The sequence below is a fragment of the Mauremys reevesii genome, linkage group 13 (assembly GCF_016161935.1).
Source record: "Mauremys reevesii isolate NIE-2019 linkage group 13, ASM1616193v1, whole genome shotgun sequence".
Lineage (NCBI taxonomy): Eukaryota > Metazoa > Chordata > Testudines > Geoemydidae > Mauremys > Mauremys reevesii.
The window spans coordinates 35503095-35525332 of NC_052635.1; the positions used below are offsets into that span (position 1 = coordinate 35503095).

Sequence of the window (22238 nt, forward strand, 5' to 3'; positions counted from 1 at the left end):
AAACAAACAGACTTAATATACCGCTACCTCGATATAACGCCACCCGATATAACACAAATTCGGATATAACGCGGTAAAGCAGTGCTCCGAGGGGGCGGGGCTGCGCACTCCGGTGGATCAAAGCCAGTTCAATACAACACGGTTTCACCTATAACACGGTAAGATTTTTTGGCTCCCAAGAACAGGGTTATATCGAGGTAGAGGTGTAGTTGAGAAGATATTTAGAATAAAGCAGGCCTTTGCTTTCCACTGTACCCTCAAGTCCTTTCATTTCTTTGTCAATAAATGTAATAATTGATTGTTAAAAGAAAACAAACAACCCCCCACAATGCAACAGCATAAGAACAATGCCCAGTTTAAACGGACATAATTTGAAGCGTATTTTGTGCAGCCAGGTGAGTGGTGTCCCATTTATACACACAGATCTTTACAACCTAAGTAACAGTTTTCCTTTCAGCCGGGTACATTCTCAGGTCAAAGCTTATGGAAGTTACACTGGGCCAAACCCTGAACTTGGCCCAGTGGAGACACAGAACCCTACCAGAGCCTCACTGCCCAGGCAGGCTCTGACTCCTGTCTCTCTTCCCTTTGAATGCTGCTCCAGTGCTGACCAAGGAGGTTCTCCTCAGCCATAGTTGGGCAACTGCCCCACAGCAGCCCTACCCCACCGTGCACCACACCCAAGAGTGGTCTCTGTTATTGCCCCTTCGACATGGGAACGATACCAGAGAGAGTGTCTCCCACATGATCTCGGTTTCAGAAGTTGGCTCTCCCAAGCAGAGTGACAGCTAAAAAGACAATAGGGGGCTGAGGGTGTGACCCACTCCGAGGCTTTAGAGTTGGACCACAGCACTGAAATGGAGATGTCACCTAAGACCAGGAAGGGAGGGACAGGTCCATGAGAATAGCCCATCCCACCGGACAATCATGGGTGAAGGGAGAAGCAGACCCACCCCATGTCCCCTTTCCATTCTCGAACCTCACTAGGATTCATTCTACCAGTGACTGCTTTACAATATGCAGTGCATTACTATACCATTAGCATAGTGCTTGTCTCAGTCATTACTGCTGTCTGAGGGGAGGCTGATCGCAGCAAAAGGTGGTTAAGCAAAAAAGCGACACAAAAATATGCTGTCAGACTACAGAGAATGAAGAAAGAGTGTGGGTCAGATACAGTACTAACTTAAACAAAGACTACCCTGCCTGCCTGGCCTGAGGAGTCTCTTACTCTAGCGCAGGTGGGAAGTACCTTACCTTCATGGGCCCCCGATGAGGTGCATCTTGCTGTACGCTATTCAGCAAGGTACTTAAGCCTCTGTCAAATTATAAGCACTTGAGCTCAACACAACCATCTTAGTTTAATTTTAGCCAAAACGGGCATAGATTGAGCTCAGCTCCCATTAACATACTAACATAAGTGGCCAGACGTTCAGTCCACACATGGGATGTTGAGCTCTTAAGAACATAAGAGTTGTCATATTGGATTAGACCATGGTCCATCTTGCCCAGTACCCTGTTTCCAATGATGGCCTATACCAGAGCTGCAGGGGGAATGGACAGAACAGGGCAATTATGGAGTGATCCACACCCCCGTCTTCCACTCCCAGCTTCTGGTAGTCAGAAGTTTCAGGTCACTCCAAGTATGGGTTGCATCCTTGACCATCCTGGCTTATAGCCATTGATGGACCTGTCCTCTGTGAATATATTATTCTTTTTTTAACCCAGTTATACTTTTGGCCTTTATAACATCCCATGGCAATGAGTTCCACAGGTTTACTGTGTGTTGTGTGAAAAAGTACTTCCTCTTATTTGTATTAACGCTACAGCATGTTATCTTCATTGGGTGACCCCTAGTTCTTTGTATTGTGTGAACAGGTAAATTACACTTCTCTGTTAATTTTTCATACACCATTTCATGATTTACAGACTTCTATCAAATCCTTACAAGTTGTTTCTTTTCTAAACTGAACAGCCCTAATATTTTTAGTCTCTCCTCAAATGGCAGCCATTCCATACCCTTGATAATCTTTGCTGCTCTTCTTCAGTTCCATTATACCCTTTCTGAGATGAGGCAACCAGAACTGGAAACAATATTCAATGTGTGGGTGCACCATGGATTTATATATTGGCTTTATGATATTTTCCATCATATTTTCTAACCCTTTTCTAATAGTTCCTAACATATTGTTAACCTTTTTGACTGCTTGACTCTAAGATCTCTTCCTTGGATAGTAACAGCTAACATTATATGTATAATGGGATTATTTCCTTCCTCCTCCCCCATATGCATTACTTTGCACTTATCAGAATTGAATTTCACCTGCCATTTTGTTGCCCAGTCATCCAGTTTTGTGAGATCCCTTAGTAACCCTTCACAGTTTGCTTTGACTTAACTATTTTGAACAATTTTGCATCATCTTCTGAAAGTCTAAACAGGAGTGTCACAAAGGGAACTGCTAGGTGCTGAGCATTTCTGATAATTATTTGTGTGTCTAAATTGGAGATGAGCCCTTTTGGAAATTTGATCCAGATCGTGGGTGCCAAGCACTTGAAAATCTGCCCCTTAATAGTCCAAGTTCCCCCAAAAGGTGGCCAGGTAGATTTAATTAGGATATTTAGACTTATGTAGCGCTTTTCATCCATGGAGCTCAAAGCACTTTACGGCATAGTTAAGTATCATTATCCCCATTTTACAGACGAGGAAACAGAGGCATGGAGAGGTTAAAAGGACTTAACCATCAGACTGCTGGGTGATCTTGGCTAAGATGGGAATAGAATCAAGGTCTCCTTAGTCCCTCTGCTAGGCCATACTGCTGTATTAGGCCGCACTGCCTGATCTTTTTATTGTACTGAATCTGAACTGGTTCCATTGACAGGGCTGCCTGCTTGGCGTACCCTAGTATTGACCTCAGCAGTTGGTTAGGGTGAACAAACCCTTCACTTATGGACCCCCTGAGGGAAAATGGCTAGTGTAGGTTAAAAATGGGAATATACATATCTCAGGAAAAAACAACAACATTTAATTGAATTGTATTTTATTTACGGAATTGGGCCTAATTAGCATCAATAGCAACTGCACCCATGCATACCCTGGGCACGATTTGGTTTGTAGAGGTTCCATCCTGTTATGTATCGATAGGAAATGTCAATGAAATATAGCAAAATAAAAATTTTCAATCTTGTGAATATCTTGAACCACCTGACTTAACCAACACATTACATGCTTCCAACTGATAACAAGCCAAGAAAAGATCTCACTCAGACAAGTGTCACTAAAATCATGTGTGTCCACTCCTATTTATTATAATAAAAAAGAAGAAAATCTAGATTTGAGTCATATTTCCTAAGAGTTCATCATATGCTGGCACATAACACTTGTGAATTTTATTCAATTCATTTAAAATGATTTCTAACACACAGCCAGCAAGTTAAGGACTGCAAGGAATTCAAATGATCACCAGGCATAGAAGATTTCTCAAGAGACAGCTTTCAAATCATAAGCGAGGTATATTTTCCTTTAGGAATTGTACTTAAAAAAATTAGATCTAATGATTACATATTTTTCAAAATAAGACAAGCTTACTCATGTTGTGAAATCAATTGACTCACATATCCTTAAAAGGGCAGATTCTATTTTTTGCACAAAAGTCAGTTTGAAATGGGCCAAGATGCAGGAGCTCAACAAATCTCAGTTGCTATCAATCCTAGATGTAGGTGCATAGTTACTGGAGGCAAGAGAACTAATGTTTTACTAGTACATCTTGTAATTGTTTAGGACCCAGTTAGGACCCATTTGTGTGCTGGTACAAGGGATTTATGCCTCTTCAATCCCTTACACCAGTGTACCATGCTGACACTTCCTGTGTGTGGGATGTTGCAGGCTTCACAGAACTGCTACATACCCTCTTGTGCAGGTGGGTGGAGTCTTGACTCTGCTCTTTCAATGTACCCATCAAAGTGCATGCTCTGGTCCATTTGGGAGCATTAGCAACAACAGGGATAGAACTACTACAGTGCACCCCTTCCCTGCTGCAGTGAGGAGACTAGGAGCAAGACTGTGTTTAGTACAGAGGTAAATAGACTAATTGTACAGATTTTTAATCCTGCTTAATGAATAGATTTTAAATCATATGATCTAGCCTCTGTAGTTTACTTCATAGTTAGTGTAACACTGTGATGAGCATGTTACGTTCTCCTTAACTTGGATTTACTCTTGATTTTTCTGTTTTCAATGTCAAATAAACCTGGCTTTATTTAAAAATATTGGAAATGGTGCTTGTTAGGTAAAGGGTCATCACTGCTGGGCACTCCCAAGGGAAAGTGATTACACACAAAGAAGGTACCACGCTTAGCACTTCATCAGAGTGAGAGCTGGCAGAGGGCAGAGTGGGCACATAGCCCTCCAGGGCAGTTTGGATCCAAGAAGCAGTGATCCAGTGGAGTTTTCAAAGTTAAAATAGCTCTTCTAAATATTTCCCACAGGAAGGATGGATCAAACCATTCTTTGTCATAGGCGTGTGTGTGTGTGTGTGAGTGAACTTCCCTCTCTTGAGGGAAGAGTTTGATGCATTATTTGGGAATGGACAGCACAGTTTAATCACAGTATATTCCAGTGCTCTCTGAATACTATTTCTTAGGGCACAAAGAATATTTCCCAGAACTCAGAGTTCCTGAGCAAGAGAGATATGTCAAGGTATCTTTAGGACTGTTTCACCTAACACTTCCCTGCCAAACGAAGCTATTACTGTGAGGGAGCAGGGAAGCTTCGGGATTATGTCAAGGGTGATAGGGCTTGCCCACTTCAAGTAGTAATGAGCATTAGAGCTAGAATGGAAGGTAAGTAGTTATAAAACTGAGCAAGATATTTTCCATTTGACTGTTTCTCTAAGCCCTAGTCTACACTTGGGGGCGGGGGGGGAAAATCTGTCTAAATTACGCAACTTCAGCTACGTGAATAACGTAGCTGAAGTCGACGTACTTAGATCGACTTACCGTGGTGTCTTCACCGTGGTGAGTTGACTGCTGCTGCTCCCCCATTGACTCTGCTTGCGCCTCTCGTGGAGTACGGGTGTTGACGGGAGAGGGCTCGGGGGTCAATTTATCGCGTCTATACTAGATGCGATAAATCGATCCCCACTGGATCGATTGCTGCCCGCCAATCTTTCAGGTAGTATAGACATACCCTAACATTCCCTCTTTCCCTTTTCCCCCTTCATTTCATTGATCTTGTTTTTATTGATAGTATCAAGTACATGTATTGAGTAGTTCACCCCAACTTAGTGTATACTCAGACCTCTTTCATCTGGTTGATGTGATAGGACTTGCAGAGAACAAATACCAGTATTTCTGCTCTCACTAAATCAGTAATTACCTGGCCTCTCAAATAGGTTTTTTATTAAGCAGCCTTTATGTAGAACTTCTTGTCATTTTCCAAATGAAGGAAAATGCTTCAGTCAGTCACTGGTTTTGATTTACAACCAATAATGCTGTGGACTCAACAAATGGGGATTGCTGACTAGTGAGAACAATGAACTTAGTTAACAGAATTAACAAGTGTGTTGTTTAACAGTAATGACAGCAATAAAACAGGAGATGTGACGTTGATACAGTCACAACTGAATCATAATGGATGAGATATTTATGGCAAAGCTGTTAAAACATTGAATAAAATATGGGGAGAGTAAAAGCAGATGTGGTTTTATTCTTCTGAGCTGAAGCTTGTAAAGTAAGAGACAGTATGAGTAATAATCACAGGTTCTAGTTCACAATGCATTAATAAATATTGATATGGTGCCAGTGCTGAACTTTCCAGATACAGAAATAAAGTGAGAAAACCTGCTCTTGCATTATGTATTTCTAACTTTAGATTTTATGGCACACATGGCAATATCCCATTATGATATTACACACACTCCCTTTACTTATATAGCTACAGATCATACAGGTTAAATGCACAGACTTTTTCCTATGGGAAAGTGTTTCTAGCTAGAAAAAAAAAGAGATTAGAACAATGTGCCATGTGTCAGATCCTAGAGTCATTATACATCTATTTTATGTATGTATTTTAGTTACTTATGTGGCCCCCATTGCCATAATGGCTCACAATCTTTCAATGTATTTATTCTCACAACACCCCTTTGAGGTAGGTTAATACCACTATCCCCATTTTTTAAAAAAGGGGATCTCAGGGATAGAGAGACTAGGTGACTCACCAGCACCACACAGGAAATCTGTGGTGGTGAAGAGAATTGAACTCTAGCCTAAGCTAGTACCCTAACCACTGCACCACACTTCCTGTCCTAGTGAATTTAATGCCGCTCTTACTTACTTTCAGGCTGCATCAGCCATGTCTGGAACCCACAAACATAGTGAGGGTGCCTCATGCTGCTCTAAGTCCCGCTTTGGGTAGACATTTGACTCTGGGGCCTCCTTACCCAAGTTTCTGCTGGTTTCCACTAGCAGAGTAGAGGGGGTAAATGGTGCTCACCATGTTTTCTTAAACTGAGTATCCATGGTTTTGCCTCATATAGTAATATCATTGCCCCAGGCTTGCACTGAATTTTACTTCATTCTCTGCCTTTCTTCAGATTGTTTCCGTAAGGTTGCACCAAAGGTTGCATCCCCCTTTTTAACATAGTATCATCCCCATAAGCTTGAGCTGAGCATTTGCTTTCCTTACAAGCCAGTTGGACAACAGATTCTTGGCTTTGAGGTCTCAGTGAATCTGGTGAGACTATTATTTTTACTAAGTAGCATATGTGCTCAGTCTACATGCTAACCTGATCCGGCATGTGATATCTCCAACATGCCATTTGGTTTAGAAGATGAGTGCCAAATAACCAGTGATCACTACTCATATTGCACTATTTTTCTCAAGTTGATATGTATAAGGCTAATATGAAGAAACTAGTTTAGTTTCATCTCCCACCCTCCACCATTTTCAGTGCAGGAGCTATTATCGAATCATGTTTTTGAAGAATAATTTTTGTCTTTTCCCTTCAAAACTTGAGAGCATGTTTGCAGTTAGCTAAATAGCAGTTGCTATTTCAGGGTCAAGTCTGGACTTCTGTCATGGTATAAAATGTCATATAACCCCAGTGAAATGTAAGCTGGCTGCAAATTTGGGTCAAATTTTTAGCTAGCTTCAAAATCCTACATAAAACATCTGGCGTATCACAGGCAATAATACAATGGAAGTATGCAACTCTATACCAGCTGTGCTTTGTTTTCTCTTTACTGCACATTTAAAATGCTAGAGTCAGATTTTAATAAGCTCTCAGCACTCAGTAGCTCCTGGGTGAACAGGTGAACACGTTTGAAAAACCCAGCCACTTAATATAGGTGCCTAAATGAGAGCTGAACTCTTTAGAAAATATGGCCCCCTAGAGTGACTGTCTCCAGGGGTAGCTGCTATGGCATGAGGTGAAGTTACTGCAGCTGGTACAGAGGAAATATACATATGCTCTCTCCCTCATGAAGACTATAGGTATGTTTTCTTTTGTTGTACTTCAACTGCAACTGTATCAATGAGTGAGTCAGAATTACTATTTTATAAACTAATGACAACAACAAAATAAGCTAGAGAGAGAGAGAGCACACTGTGTTTGTATATGTAAAATGCTACAGTAACTTTGGGAACAAAATGGCTCCTATTTCTGCATACACGTCTTCATTTGTAAAGGTTCAACTCACAGAAAAAAAGGTATTAGAGAGACAAGGTGGGTGAGGTAATACCTTTTATTGGACCAACTTCTGTCGGTGAAAGGGGCAAGCTTTTGAGCTACACGGAGCTCTCTTTCAGGGCCCTGAAGAAAATGCCAGTATTAGCCCAGATTTACAATACTATTAATGTCCTGAAGAAGAGCTCTGTGTAGCTCAAAAGCTTGTCTCTTTCATCAAGAGAAGTTGGTCCAATAAAAAAAAAAATTACCTCACCCACCGTGTGGCTCTATTATTTTCCAGGAAATTCTCATACTATCTTCTTCTGGGAGAGAATGAATCTAACCTTCCTGCAATCCTTCATTACTTTCCAAAGTCAAATAATCTCAAAAGAGAGACTCTACTGCTCCAAGCCTCATTTCCACGTTACAGTTTCTCTGAAAAGGATTTTGTTCTTCTGTTTTCAAACCATGGAGCACATTTACAGTGGCTGGTCAGATGGGAGGAGCTGTGTACTGCGGCTTAGAATATGAAGAGCTAACAGTTCACATCTGGCCTGGGACTGTGCGGCAGTTGTAATCAGATTAATTCAAAAGGGAACTGACAAAAATTGAACCATTTTCTGTGTTTAAACATAAATAGCCCTCTTTCTTCTGTGGTTCTTATCTGTTGCTCAGGGAAGACAGTCTAGTTGATAACACATACGCAGTTTAGTAATTTGCTCAATGTCACAAAAGGGGTCAGAAATGAAGTTGGAGGGTAGAGTTGGGATAGAACTCAGATTTCCTGACATTCAGTCTCCATGCTTTAACAATGTGATCACGCTTAATTTGGGAGGGGGTGTGTGTGGTATTTTATATTTTTGGAATTCTTTGCTTTTTGCTATTTCAGGGTCAAGTTTGGACTTCTACAACAGGTTTTCTGGGTTTGCATTTGCTCAGGTTAAGTATCCCAGAATAGCTGTTCTGCATGTGGCCAGTCTGTTGCACTCTTTCACAGCTGTGACTCTCAGCTGGTTTCTGGGACATGCACCTTGGCTCAACTACACAATCTTACATCTGTATCTCAGCTGCAACAGGCCCTCACAGCTTCGTTTTTCACTGATTCAGAGTCTTGTTTGGAAACCAAACAGGTTACCAGAGTAGTGTTTATGTACTTCCACTCCCTTATTCAGAAAAATACATTCACTCAGGAAAAAATATCACAAGGTTGGGTCAGTAACGGACAATAGCAATCTCTCAAATGACAGAGTTTTACTGGGGTGGAAGAACAGAGTAGTGTTACTACAGCTCATTTCCTTTACTTGCCTGTACCAGATTTATATATTTACAGATAACTACAATAATAGGTATCCCAGAGGCTGATTTTATAAAGTTCTGAGGCACAAGAGTATACAGATATTATTGATGTGTTACATTTAATCAACCAAATACATTCATGATTTCCTAGGCAAAGAACTAAGAGAAATAGAAGAGTGGGCTCCTTCCATGCCAGAGATGATGGATGTGATTTCTGTATATAAAGTTTGTAATAATATCTATGTTACATTGTCAATTCTTTCATTCGGTGTTTGTACAGCATCTTGCACAGTGGGACCCCAATCACGGCCAGATATTGCCATAGTGTGTACACATAAATATGTAATAAATTCACACTTAGAGAGCATCTTCATCCCGGCATGACAAAGTGCCTTACAAATGTCTTTTAATGTAGCCTTAAAAAACACGCCTATGATGACACTGATTCCACTTATTGACTAAAATCTCTAAGGAACAGTGGGGCAGATTCTCAGTTGGTGTAAATTGGCATAGTGCCAGTGGAGTAAATGAAGCTTTTGGGACTTACACCAACCCACCTCCTTTTGGTGTTATTCGGCATGAAGATGACTGTGTAGATGTGAAACATTAAGGCCTAATTTTGAAGTAAGTTGTGTGTTAATTGTGTGCACTGAAATAGAACATGCACTTACCACATTTTCACAGGTGAATCAAGGAATTTCATTGAAATGTTGTGGTCACATGAAGGCACAATTCCCAAGTGTCCATAGTGAGCTGCTGGTGTGGTAGTGTTTGTTTATTTAATTTATTTATTTATTTTGGAGAGGGGGGCGTGTTGCATCCAATTTTAGGACAAATATTAGGCCATAATTTCTCATAAGGGAAAAAACAAAAACATAATAATACAAACAAACCAATCAACCCTAAAACACCCTTTACAAAAAAGTTAGAATGTTTTGGAAATGTCCATAAATGTTTCTCAAAACCCACTTTGGGGGAACTACTCACATTCTTATTGTCATCATCCACGAATCTCATCCCTGTCTGTTCTAAGTCAGTGCTGTTGCTGTTGTTCAGCTGCACATGGTGATTTAGATTTCTGTGACATATGGACTCCTGTCCACTTGGTACTGATCTGAAACCACTAAACTCATTTAACTTAGGATCTCGAGTCTGAATTAAGTATTAAGGATAAATGGTCAATGCTTTAATGGTCATTTCACACTTGATCATCAAGTCATCTATTTACCACGTGTGCCATTTAAGTCTTTCATTCTGTTCCCTCAAATATATTACAGTGAAAATGAACATGACAAAACAACCATAGAAAAAAGCAACCTTTGCTTGTTGTTGGGATTTTCTGCCCCCCCTTACGAAATGGTGAATTGTCCCATTATACTCATTTCCTGCAAAATATGCATCTTCAGGACCTTTGGTTCAGGAAAGCAAAGCAGTGCTGCAGTTATCTTAGTATGGAGCATTTCTGTTTTACATACTGACACACATTTTAACATGAAAAAGGTCAGAGATGGAAACAGCACAGCTTGTTGCTGTGACAGCAGACATTTAACAGAGAGATTTCTGGACACACTACTGTTTAAAATAATTTAGTAAAATAATTGCCATGATTGATTTTTTAGGTCCCTGAGTTCATACCACACACTTTTATGTGACAACTCCTTTTGGAGGCTTTTTTAAAATGACAGTGACAAATGCATTCCAAACAAGTTCTGGGTGACTGTCAAAGTTTGATTAGATTCACAAACTCCACCGTTATTTGTTGGCTAAATCTTGCATACTGAGTAGTCGCCAATACTGGTTTGTCCAAACATCTGTTCCTGCTGGTGGCATCAGGCTCACAGAAAATCATCTTGTTCAAATGAACTTTTGATAGCCTGCCCTTATGACAAGTTAAGCCCTATTTATAAGGAAGGCAGCACTTGCTTTTGTTGCAAAACACAGATGTTGCTACAGCAATGACCACATCAGGACTATATAATACATCTGCCCCTAATAATAATTAATATAATTATTACAAGAAAGGCCAAAAGGATTATGTTTGGGGGAGGAAGGGAGTTGAGTTGTACCCAAGACATATGCAAAACTGCTGAACTTTGGAGACGCACAGAGCAGAGTCCACTATGGAAACCCTAATTACTGTATATAGCACTTAGCTATTATGCTCAAGAGTGCCCTAGAAATACTGGAGACAGACTTCAGTGGAGTTACACCAGAGATGAATGTGACCCATTCACCTCTCACTCAAATACAAATTTTAAAAGAAAAGAAAATGCAGCCGAACACTGAAAAATACAAATTAATTTTGCTCAAGTGCTAAAAGGTATGACATGGTGCATATGATATAACTCCAGCAAAATCAGTTGAGTTGACTCTACTTACAGCAAATCTCAGTTAGGTCTGAAGATTATTAAGCCTCAACCGAAAATACATTTGCATGGTCAAAGTATTAAACTCAGAGAGGCGGGAGGAGAAAAGGAACGCAAAAAAGTATGAGATTGGGCTGCTATAATCAAACACTGTAATGACTAGACCTAAATGCACACAAACAACACTGGTGCAACTCACCTTATTGTACTACTAGTTTTTGTAGTGTTCTGCCTGATGATGCATCATAATTCTGCTACATCACCTGCCTGAAGAGTCTTACATTGTTTTAGTTGGTTTTAGCTTTGGATTTCTGGCTTGTTTTGAAGAGTGCAAGCCCACAATGATTGGAAAAATAAAACAAGAATATTCTTGTGAAACCTGATGAAGTGAATCCAATGAGAAATCAGTACATCCAAGATGTTGTAATATCAGTATTCTGTGAAGGAATGAGAAGAGACACACCATTGTCTAAAAAAGACTAGTACATTTTAAAGCAGCCAGAGTCTCCACCTAAGAGCACCTGCCTCCCTTAGAAATGGCAACAAGTGGAATCACCCAACACAACACAACACTACAGTGGTAATAAGTGGCACCAACAATACCTTTGTTTCAATTCCCATTCTCACATACTCTTTTTCTCAAACCACACGCACAAGCTAATGGTGGAGGAGATGCCCCTTACAACATATTTTCAGAATATAAAAACTGCTCAAACACCATTGTAATGATATGAGAAGTTGATTCACTACAAAACAACAAAAACCCAACAACTTTTACTTTTGATGTTAGAGATGGACCCAAAAACTACAATCCCAGATTCAAACATTCCTGACTTTAAGACTTCAAAATGCCAATCACAACCTGAAACCATCTCTGGTCAGAAACTATAGCTTGCAAATGTCAGACCTCCAAACATACAAGAGGATTAGTCCCCCACAAAGAGGTTTTCCCATTGCTCATGGAACTACTGGATAACCACATATGTTAGCGTAACAGGACATTTTGCTTTACAAGGATAGGCATCATTTCAGCATGTGCATAGAGAGACTCTCTTAAATTGAGGCCATAGTGGCTGAGAGTCTAGGCTGGTGGAATGGTGGTAATTATTTGACCTCTGAGGAAATGTTGACTTTTTGCTATCCAAATGCATGCTGTCCAATTTAGTGAAAGATACTTTAAAGAAGAGCTGAAGAAATGATAAGCAATGAATAATAGATTTGATTAATTTAGTTTTTCATGGTCATGAATTGTCTGCAAACATATAATAAAATTCTCAAGTTTACTCCTTATTTTTGCCCTGCAGATTGTTTATGAATAGTTCATTGTGAATAGTCACAGTTCACCCACCGTATGTTGGTTTGTTATGCAGATCATATGTTACTGTCTCTCTACTACATTTGAAAATCCAATTGCAATTTTGCTTTTGATGAATATTCAAGCGTTTGAGCTTAAAATATTTTTCCATGAGTATTTGTGTCGGCGAAGCTGAAGTACTCCAATGTTCATTGAAAAGGAACATGAAAGGGTCACGGACATGGGTTGAATCAAAATACACCTTTTAATTCAGGTGAATATTTGCAGCATTTTCTCCCACTATTCATTCAGCTCTACATACCAGGCGTGCTTCATGTGAAATATACAAATAACCAGAAACATCCAGTCACCCACGTAAAGGGAAAGAGTAGAAGTGGTGTACTCAACCTTTGGGCATATTTAAATAAGAATTAAAGCAAAAGAGAGAGAATGCTACTGCTTTGTTTTCATATGGAGCCTTTCATCCAAGATCTCAAAGCACTGTACAAACATCAACACATTGCAAACACCCTATAGGAGAGATGTATTACACATTTATTACAGGAAGCTAGACTAACACACAGAGAAATTACACGGCTTGCTCATAATCGTATCAGATTGGTGTGGAGAACAGGAAGTCAGCTCCTGGCTCAAAGCACTAGACCACACATTCTCCATTTTAAAGTTAAGGCTGCAACTCATTCATTTCATGGACATAACTTGTGTGGTTTGGGGTTATACGGTAGCATAAAGTATTAACTGTGTGAAATGCAATACTTACCAAGTACATGTTAAGCACTGAATTTCTCTCTCTAGTTTTAATATTCCTGATTCTGACAGTTCCAGACAGACCTTAAAAGTTGCTTTCACTTTATTTTCTATTTTGTGCTGGTGTTTTCATTCATCACAAACAAAATTAAACCTTTAAAACCAGTCTATGGCTTTTTAGGCATTTATTGATGGCATCAGAGGCTCTCTCCTATTCCATAATGTAGGCGTAATCACATTTATTTTGCCATACATATAATAGTAGACATTGCAAAAAAATATTCCACAGTTATAATTTGCAGATCTGGGGGTGGGGCAGAAAAAAAAAAGCAAAAGAATGCCATATTGCAAAGGGGAAAAAAAGAGTTAGATTGTCGTGAAACTGAAAGGAAATCAATAAGACAACTTTGGAGACCCATTTCAATCCATTGTTGACATTGTTTTCTGGTAGTAATTTTCTCAAAATGTTAGCAGGATTGAGTTTGCTTATTGATTCTATTATTTTTGACCTTGCATTAGTGTGGGCTAATCTTACATGCCATAAAATTTCCTTTCACAGCTAAAATTATTGTATGGCTCTAGGGGAAAATTACAATCAGGTCATGGCCCCTTTAGGATTTTGACGAGTGTATAACCAGCAATAGTGAGTTATTTTGACTTTGGATATACCTTCCTGTTATTTACATTTTATTAAACAGTTTAAGATGGGGCGTCATACAAATGATCAATGTATTGACCGAAATACCAAAGTCATAATGCATTGAAGAGTAAACTGAAAACAGCTAGATCAGTCAGCCTCTATGTAAGTCAATAATATAAATGTCTAAATACAGAATGAGATAGAAACCAAAGTGTTGTTCATTTGTCTGGGGATGCTGCACAATACAATAGCTGGCTAAATTGTAGTGTAACATTTATGATACATGAGCAAAAATAATTACTCTCTGTTTCTAATATGTAACATTCAGAAATATAATACAAGGTAGTGGATCATAAGAATGCCCTCATAGACAGATTGCGCTACCATTGGGTGTATTAAAAAAAATCTATATCTTATTTATATATGCCTGGGGAACTTAATTCATCCCCCCTTGTGTGTATGCATCATGGTAGCTATTTTTTCTGTAGGACCTCTGCTTCAGACAGTGATCAGAATGAATGGTACTTGACTAATGAGCATCTATTCAATAATTTGTTTAATTCTTTCTTCAAAGTGTGGCCCCTGCCATATTTACTGCACACTATTCAACCCTTGCTCTGAAGACAGAATGATTAATTTCTTTTGGGGCTTTTTTCTGGCAGCCATCATTATAGTATCTCAGTGCTTGACAAACATATTACTTTATCTATGCAACATCCAAGTCAGATGAGGGTATATTATCATCCCCATTTTACAGAAGAAAAACTGATTTACCTGAAAGTTTCTACTAATTTTGGGTGTCCAACCTGAGATGTCTAGGACCTGATTTTTAAAAGTACTTAGCATTATAAAGTACTTTGTATACTCAAGCACAGCTCCCACTGATTTTAGCTGCTGTTGTGAGTGCCCAGCACTCTTGCAGTTCAGGGTCTCAAGTCAGACACCAAAACAAATGAGGAACATACAATTAGTGACCACCCATGAAAATTTGGTTAAAGGGACTTGCCCAGCATCACATATGAACTCTGTGGCGGAGGCAAGGATAGAATCCAGTTTTTCAGGTCAGCATTCAAGTACCTTAACCATGAGATTATCCTTTCTCTTCTCTTCTCTTCTCATCTGCCTCATTCACTATATACCTTCAAAATTCTGCAAGAAATGAAGGAGGGGTCCTTTAGACAACAGATTCCTTCCTTCTTTCCCTCCTTCCCTTGTGAACCCTGATTCATCCCAAGAGCAGGTCCATCTTGTGCAGTGAATGAAGCAGAGATCCCATAGGAAAAATGTGGCCTTGTAATTAAAGACTATATCATAATGCCTATGCACAAAGGGGCCAAATTGCACAGGCAACTTTAATTCCCATGTTTCCTATTTCTGAGTGCTTCGTTTTTCAAACCTCAATGTTCTTTTAATATGGTTTTTGTGTGTAATTTTGTAGCAAATTGACACCTCTCCCCCCCCCAAAAGATTCCTTCATATGGCATCATTTTGACACCCACATGGTTCATCAGTAGGCTTGGGACCTTTCAAGCCACCACACAGATATCTACCAGCTGAGTTAATGGAATAACTAATAGAGGGTGATAACCTACTATTACTACGTGGACAGAAGGATGAGACACACTTTGTCAGCGGGTTTCACATATAATTGCTGACAGCAGAGGAATGCTAAAACTCAGGAATCTTGGGATCCATTCTAGACTCTGGAGGACAATGGTCTAATGGTCACAGACCCTTCTGTCTGTTACCCCATCACCTCCAGCCAGTCCTTGTTCCACTCTCTGCCATCCCTAGCTCCTTTTGCCAGTCCCATTCTCCTTGCCAATGAGTCTCAGTCTCTACTCCTCATCTCAGTCCCACTCTTTATGATCAACCAGCCCCAGTCTCCCTCTCTGGGCTCCTTGTAAGAGTCCCAAATTCTCCCTGACTTCCAGCGCTCCACCCCCAGTCTCAGTCTCCTTGTCCAGCAAACCTCATTTCCCCCTCCCAACTCCTCCATATTTCCAAGTGCTTCACAAAGGAGGTCAGTATTATTATCATCTTCATTTTACCGATGGGGAAACTGACATACAGGGAGGGGAAGTGACTTGCCCAAGGTCATGCAGGACAATGGCAGATCAGGGAACAGAGCTCTGGTCTCTTGAGCCCTAGGCCAGGGCTCTATCCATGAGGCCACAGGTCGTCATTACAAACACAAACAGGAAACACTGGGAAATATTGTCTCTTCTTTTCTAGACCCATCAGTACTAAGCAGAAATTGCCCTCAATGATTTTAAAGTAAAACTTAACTAGACTATTTTAACCGTTATGTAACGTAACCATGACATGTCAGTTGTAGAGCATAGTATGTACTACTGTTCCTGGCAGATGATAAAATAAAGATATAAAAGTGAAAAATCCCAATAAAATTCAAAACAAAATTCCCACCAAATCAGAAAATTTTGGAATTTTATTTCAGAAATAAAAAAGTGTCATTTTCGAATATACCCCCCCCCCCCCGAATTTTTCTTGGAATTGACTTTTTGTTTGTTTGTTTTTTTGCAATGTTGCAAAAATGGCATTTTCTGACAAAAAATGTTTAGATGATAATTTTTCTAACCCGTTCTAGTTGTTTAGAGATCATCTGCCAAGTCAACAGATGGAGTAATTTCAGGAGATGTTTTAGAGTCTTTGAAAACTCAACAAGGCACAGAGGATCTCCAGCTGGAATCCATACTTTAAGGAAGGACAAAGGGACTTTTGCTTCCCTGAGACCCAAAGGTAGGCCAAGTGCTCTGCTTGTAGACTGCATAGTACATTTATCCCCAGAGAAGTGTGCTGGAAGAGATTTATTGTTTGAGGCTTTTAGCCTCAAGCTTAATTTTTAAAACTATGTATTTCCCTAGAAACAGAATAGTTCCATTTAAAAGTCACAGGTGCCCTGAAGCTCTGCTTAGAAGATTACCTCAAATTTCATTTAACAACAGATTTGGAACTTGAGGCAAATTATTTATTACAATAGACGGAAAGCAATATTTTTGTCTGTTTTTCCCCCTTTGTCATCAGAGGTCCTAAAAGTACTCAATAAAAATGAAAAATAAAAATAAAAAAAGATAGGCTATATTGTTTGCATTCTTCCAATAAAGGGGGTTTTAAACCCCTGTGCTCAATTTGATGTATAGTTCAGACTAACCCTTTAATTCAAACCCAAGAAAAAAGGCAATACCTGGTTATTCCAGTTTACTAGGCAAATATTCTTCTATTATGGCATTAAAATAGGATTCTGCAATTACTGCTTCCCAGATTCTGGGAAGCAGAAAACACTGTTGCAATACAATTCCAAGGAATGTGTGAACCTGGATTTCATTTAATCTTTAGAAGCACTATTTTGAAGATCATACATGTAAATGTTACTTACAATTGTACTTTGTACCTTCTTGGCAGCATGAAGTAGCTATAAAGTGGGTGAAAATTACATTTACACTAGGCAACATTTTCAAAAATGCCTGAATAGGACTTAGAGTCCTCAGTTACACTGAAAGTCAAGGTGCTCACTTAGGTGCTTCTAAAAATGTTACACATTCGCTTTAAGGTGCCTTTACAATACCACTAGTGTAAATGAGCACCAGTCCCCATGAAGATGTCTAGCTTCTTGATTTAGGAGTATGATCCGGTAAATACATAATAAACATCTATCCAAGTCTAGATTGTGGCTTCTGCAGCCATGTGGTGGCACATTAGTTCAGTCTCTGTGTAATTCCCAAGAACCTGCTGCATTTTACATATTATGCTAGAGTTACTGACTATGGATTACGTTTTGAAGGGTAGGGTAGATTAACTATTCCACTCCACTGTTTACTGTTAAATGTTTAAAAATAAATAAATAAAAACATCCAGCCAACATCTTACAAAATGATGGCCAAATCCTTAAGTGTTAGTTGTTGGTGTCAGTGATTTCAGTAGGAGTTCCAAGAGTTAGTCCTACTTTACTCCAAAAGTGGATCCCCTCTCTTGGCCAAGCCCCCGCTACCCAGGACAGCATATCACATGTTGCACCCTAACAACAAGGTCCTAGAAGGAAGGTTGGCCCAGTGGTTAGGCAGCTCGAGTAAGATCTGGAGAACCTGAGTTCAACTCTTTGCTTCACCTCAAACTTCTTATATGATTTCAGGCAAGTCACTTAGGGACGGATTTTTAAAAGTGCTTAGGTGCCTAAAGATGCAGATAGGCACCTAGTGTGACTTCAGTGGAAGTTAGGTACCTAAAGGGAATTAGCTCCTAAGAGCTTTGAGAATCTGGCCCTTAGTCTTTCTGTTACTCAGTTCTCCATCTTTGAAATGGGAATAACAGCACTTTCCTACCTCACAGGGCTGCTCTGAGAATAAATACATTCATGATTGTGAGGCACTCAGATACTACAGTAATGGCTGCCATGTAGGCAGCCATTTAGGACCAGAAACAGACCTTGAGCCTCTTACTGCCAGTTTCTTTACCATCACTGGCAATGGAGAATTCCCCCTCTTGGCTGCTGCTGCTGCTGCGATTAAGATCAGCTTACAGTTGCTAACACCTGTCATTTATTAAGTTAACTGTATCTACTTCAAAGCAGTCAATTAAAAAAAAAAGACAGTGATTTCATGCCATGTGGAAAGATTGGCACATGGAGTGGTGAACTTAGGTTACTTCGCCAAGTATGTGTGTCTCATAATTTGTTTTTTTTTCCTCCTGTTTGGGGTTTTGTCCCTTTCAGGCTCATCAGATGAATGTCAGCTGAAATCATATTTTAATTCATCTCTGAGCCCTTCCACCAGTTACTTATCTGTGCTCCTCCTGATATACATTTCTTTAGGTTTATACAAAGCATTAAAAAGTGCCTATCCTGGGCCTCTAGGAGCCTGTGTCATATATTAAATACACAAAACAACACACCACCACCAATACAACAAAACTAAGTGAAGCAGCCTTCTCAAAACCCAAAAAGGGGAATTAAAACACTAACAAATCCCAGCCATTGATGCACACCGATCAAGACTCCACTCACCTTTCCCGCTCTCAAAACCTGGGGAGTAGACGAATTTGTAGTGCACCCCTGTAGATCAACAGATTTGAGCTACTGAGAAAAGGCCACGGGGAGCAAGTTCCAAAGCTAAGGTCTCCTTCTAGGTGAATTCTCCAAGAGCAGCTCTCTCTTGCTCTCTTTGAGACTATCTTGATTATCACTACAAAAGTTTTTTTTCTCCTGCTGACAACAGTTCATCTTAATTAATTAGCCTCTTAGAGTTGGCTGGGCAACTCCCACCTTTTCATGTTCTCTGTATGTATCTATATCTCCTCACTATATGTTCCATTCTATGCGTCCGATGAAGTGGGCTGTAGCCCACGAAAGCTTATGCTCAAATAAATGTGTTAGTCTCTGCGGTGCTATAAGTCCTTCTGTTCTCTTTGAAACCAGGGTTCTCCGATATCTCTGTTAACCTCAGCTGCAGTATGCCAAATGGAGAGCAGCCACCTAAACAGGCAGCTCTCAACCCATTTAGGGCTTTATAGGTTAAAACTGACACTCTGCTTGCAAGCCAGTAGCCAGCCAGGGCAGTCAATGAATACAGATATGTGACTGCAGTAAGAAATGCTACATGACTATCTGCTGTGTGCTGGCCAGAGGCACTGGTGGGGATGGTAGTTGTTAAAGCTGCTGTGTGCTGAGGAGTAGCCATCATCTCTAAGAGAGAAGATCTTGCAAGATAGGATCAGTGATTGTGTCAATAATTGGTTGTTTTTAACCAATTAGTGATGTTAACTGAGGAGCATTTGTTCCACCTTTTAATCCATTACCTAATTTTGGATAAACATTTTGTCCCAGATTTGACAGGGGGAAAAAGGTACACGGGTAACTGAATAATCTAGCTTGCACATGCAGCTCCCATCATTGCATTGCAGATTGAGAAGCTCAACATATAAATTACTAATAAAATTTCTTTGCATGGGTAATTGTTTAACTTGAATACACAATTAGGGTAATTGCAGAAGAAAATTAGACATATATTTTGCATACACATGTATACAGCCAAGTTTTCAAAAAATCTGGCCTCTCACAAGTGCCATAACTTTCTAGTTCATCTTTCTTTGTCTGCAAACTCTGTCTCTTCTGTGTCTTGAAATAGTTACTAATTCATTATTATCACTGACATTTCCTGCAATTTCATGTGTTTCCCTAGTGCCGGCTGTTTCCTCAGGTTTCATTATTATCAAACAGCTCTGCTCTGATAGACTGCTGATCCTCATCTTCATATTGATTAATTTCATTTTCAAATGCATCATCCTGATTTTCAACATCTTCAGCACAGTCTTCTCACAATGAGTCATTTGCAAGACAGGTTTTCATTACTAGAGCCATCTACAGGGTAGGAATGTGTTGGGCTAACTTCAGGTACAGAGCCAAATCCTGTTCTCAGTTAGGTCATTGCAAACTGGAATAAACTCATTGAATCGAATGGAGTTACTCAGTATTTTCAGGGGAGTAAATGACAGCTGAATCTGACCCATAATGTTGCTTTTCTCTGCTTCTTGGCTATCTCTTGAAAGGGATATGCCAGTCATGCTTTGGCTTGATCATTATCAAGGTAATTAAAATGCAATTTATTTTTTTGGATTAATTTGTAGATTAAACAAGCTGTTTTATTATATTTATCTCAGACATCTAACATTTTTAAGCATTTAATATTACAGTGTTGGCTAAATACATCTTTAATTTAGTATAATTTGATTTGTTTAAATTAAAAATGTATTGATAATCCCAAATAGTTTCATATTCACTTGAAACACTATATTATAACCTAAAACAGTCTTCACCTCTCCATCACTCAGAGTCAGCTCTACTTTGCAACTATATGGTTCGTGAAATGCCATTCTTATCTAATATGATGCATACTCTGCCATATGTATTCATACAGGCACTTAGGATTTATTACATGGCATCAGACCATCAGTCTATCAAGCTGAGTTTGGCAATAGGAGGAAGATACCATCCCAACCCCCATGTAATGGACCTAGCCATGCAATGCTATAGAAAGGGGAGAGAATTTCTCTCTGGTGCCCATCCAGAAGCATGGGAAGAGGTTGCGATGCTCATAATTACAAAAGTTATTATAGGTTGTAAAGTTACCAGGCATAATTTTAAAATCCAGCTTCTGGCCCAGATCTTCAGCTGGTGTAAATCAGCATAGTTCCAATGACTACAGCTGATTTAAGCTGATTTACACCAACTGAAGATCTGCCCCACAGTGTTTAACCACGACCTTCCTGAGGTTCATCTTATGCATTCAGAAATGAATCAGCAAATACAGAAGGCAAGGGCAGCAGTTTGTCTGGGACAATCCTAGATTTCTGAAAGTCCAGGCTGAGGAGCAGATACATCTTCTCTAAGTTGCTTTTCATCTGGCAGGTCAGTTTCCCCTCTCTTCCCTGATCTTCGGCTGCTCCTCTTTCCTCAGCAACAGAAGGTGCCAGGGCACTTTGTAGAGAGTAGGAAAGGGGGCTCATTCAGGTGCTGGGGGAGAGACGTCATAGAGAAAGGGCAGAAGGGGCTGCAAGGATCCAGATGGATGAGATGCATGGAGCCAGTTAGGAGACAGCCTGGGGACTATCTCGGGAAGCAGTGTCTCTGAATAAGATTTGGGGGCCAAGCTGGATAATGAGCTGAACATGAACTCCCAGTGGAATTCTGTAGTCAAAAGGGCTAAGACGTAAAAAGGGGAATCTCTAGTAGAAGTCGAGAGGTTATTTTAACCTTGTATTTGGCGCTGGTGAAACTGCTGCTGGAATCCTGTGTCCAGTTTTGGTGTCCACAATTCAAGAAGGATGTTGATAAATTCAAGATGGGTCAGAGAAGAGCCACAAGAATGATTAAAAATGGGAATCTATTTCCCAATCTATTTAGCTTAACAAGGAGAAGGTTAAAGGGAGATTTGATTACAGTCTATTAGTACATATATAAGGAACAAATATTTGACAGTGGGTGCTTCAAGATAGCAGAGAAAAGTATAACCAAGTATAACCAAAAGTGAACCAATAGCTACAGCTAAACAAATTCAGACTGGAAATAAGGCATACATTTGTAACTCTGAGTGTAATTAACCACTTGAACAAGGGGATTCAAGCGGTTTGGCAATTTTTAAATCAAGATTGGATTTTTTTTTTAAAGATTTGCTCTAGTTCAAAAGAAATTATTTGTGGGG

The 22238-nt window shown here is 39.7% G+C and overlaps 2 long non-coding RNA genes across 7 annotated transcripts in view; one reads left to right on the forward strand and one right to left on the reverse strand.

The window, feature by feature from the left end:
* LOC120379768 overlaps positions 1 to 19178 on the reverse strand; it is a 137889-nt gene extending 118711 nt beyond the window's left edge. For 3 of the 5 annotated variants that reach the window (XR_005587576.1, XR_005587575.1, XR_005587572.1), the window contains exons 1-2: positions 15618 to 15639; positions 11523 to 11760 (exon numbers count right to left, since the gene is read on the reverse strand). This is a non-coding gene — a long non-coding RNA (uncharacterized LOC120379768). Of the gene's footprint in view, positions 1 to 9944; positions 10072 to 11522; positions 11761 to 15617; positions 15640 to 19045 lie in introns of those variants that run through there. The other 2 variants (XR_005587573.1, XR_005587574.1) reach the window with 2 other exon arrangements.
* LOC120379767 overlaps positions 15792 to 22238 on the forward strand; it is a 29480-nt gene continuing 23033 nt past the window's right edge. For both annotated transcript variants that reach the window (XR_005587571.1, XR_005587570.1), the window contains exons 1-2: positions 15792 to 16048; positions 16634 to 16785. This is a non-coding gene — a long non-coding RNA (uncharacterized LOC120379767). The remainder of the gene's footprint in view (positions 16049 to 16633; positions 16786 to 22238) is intronic.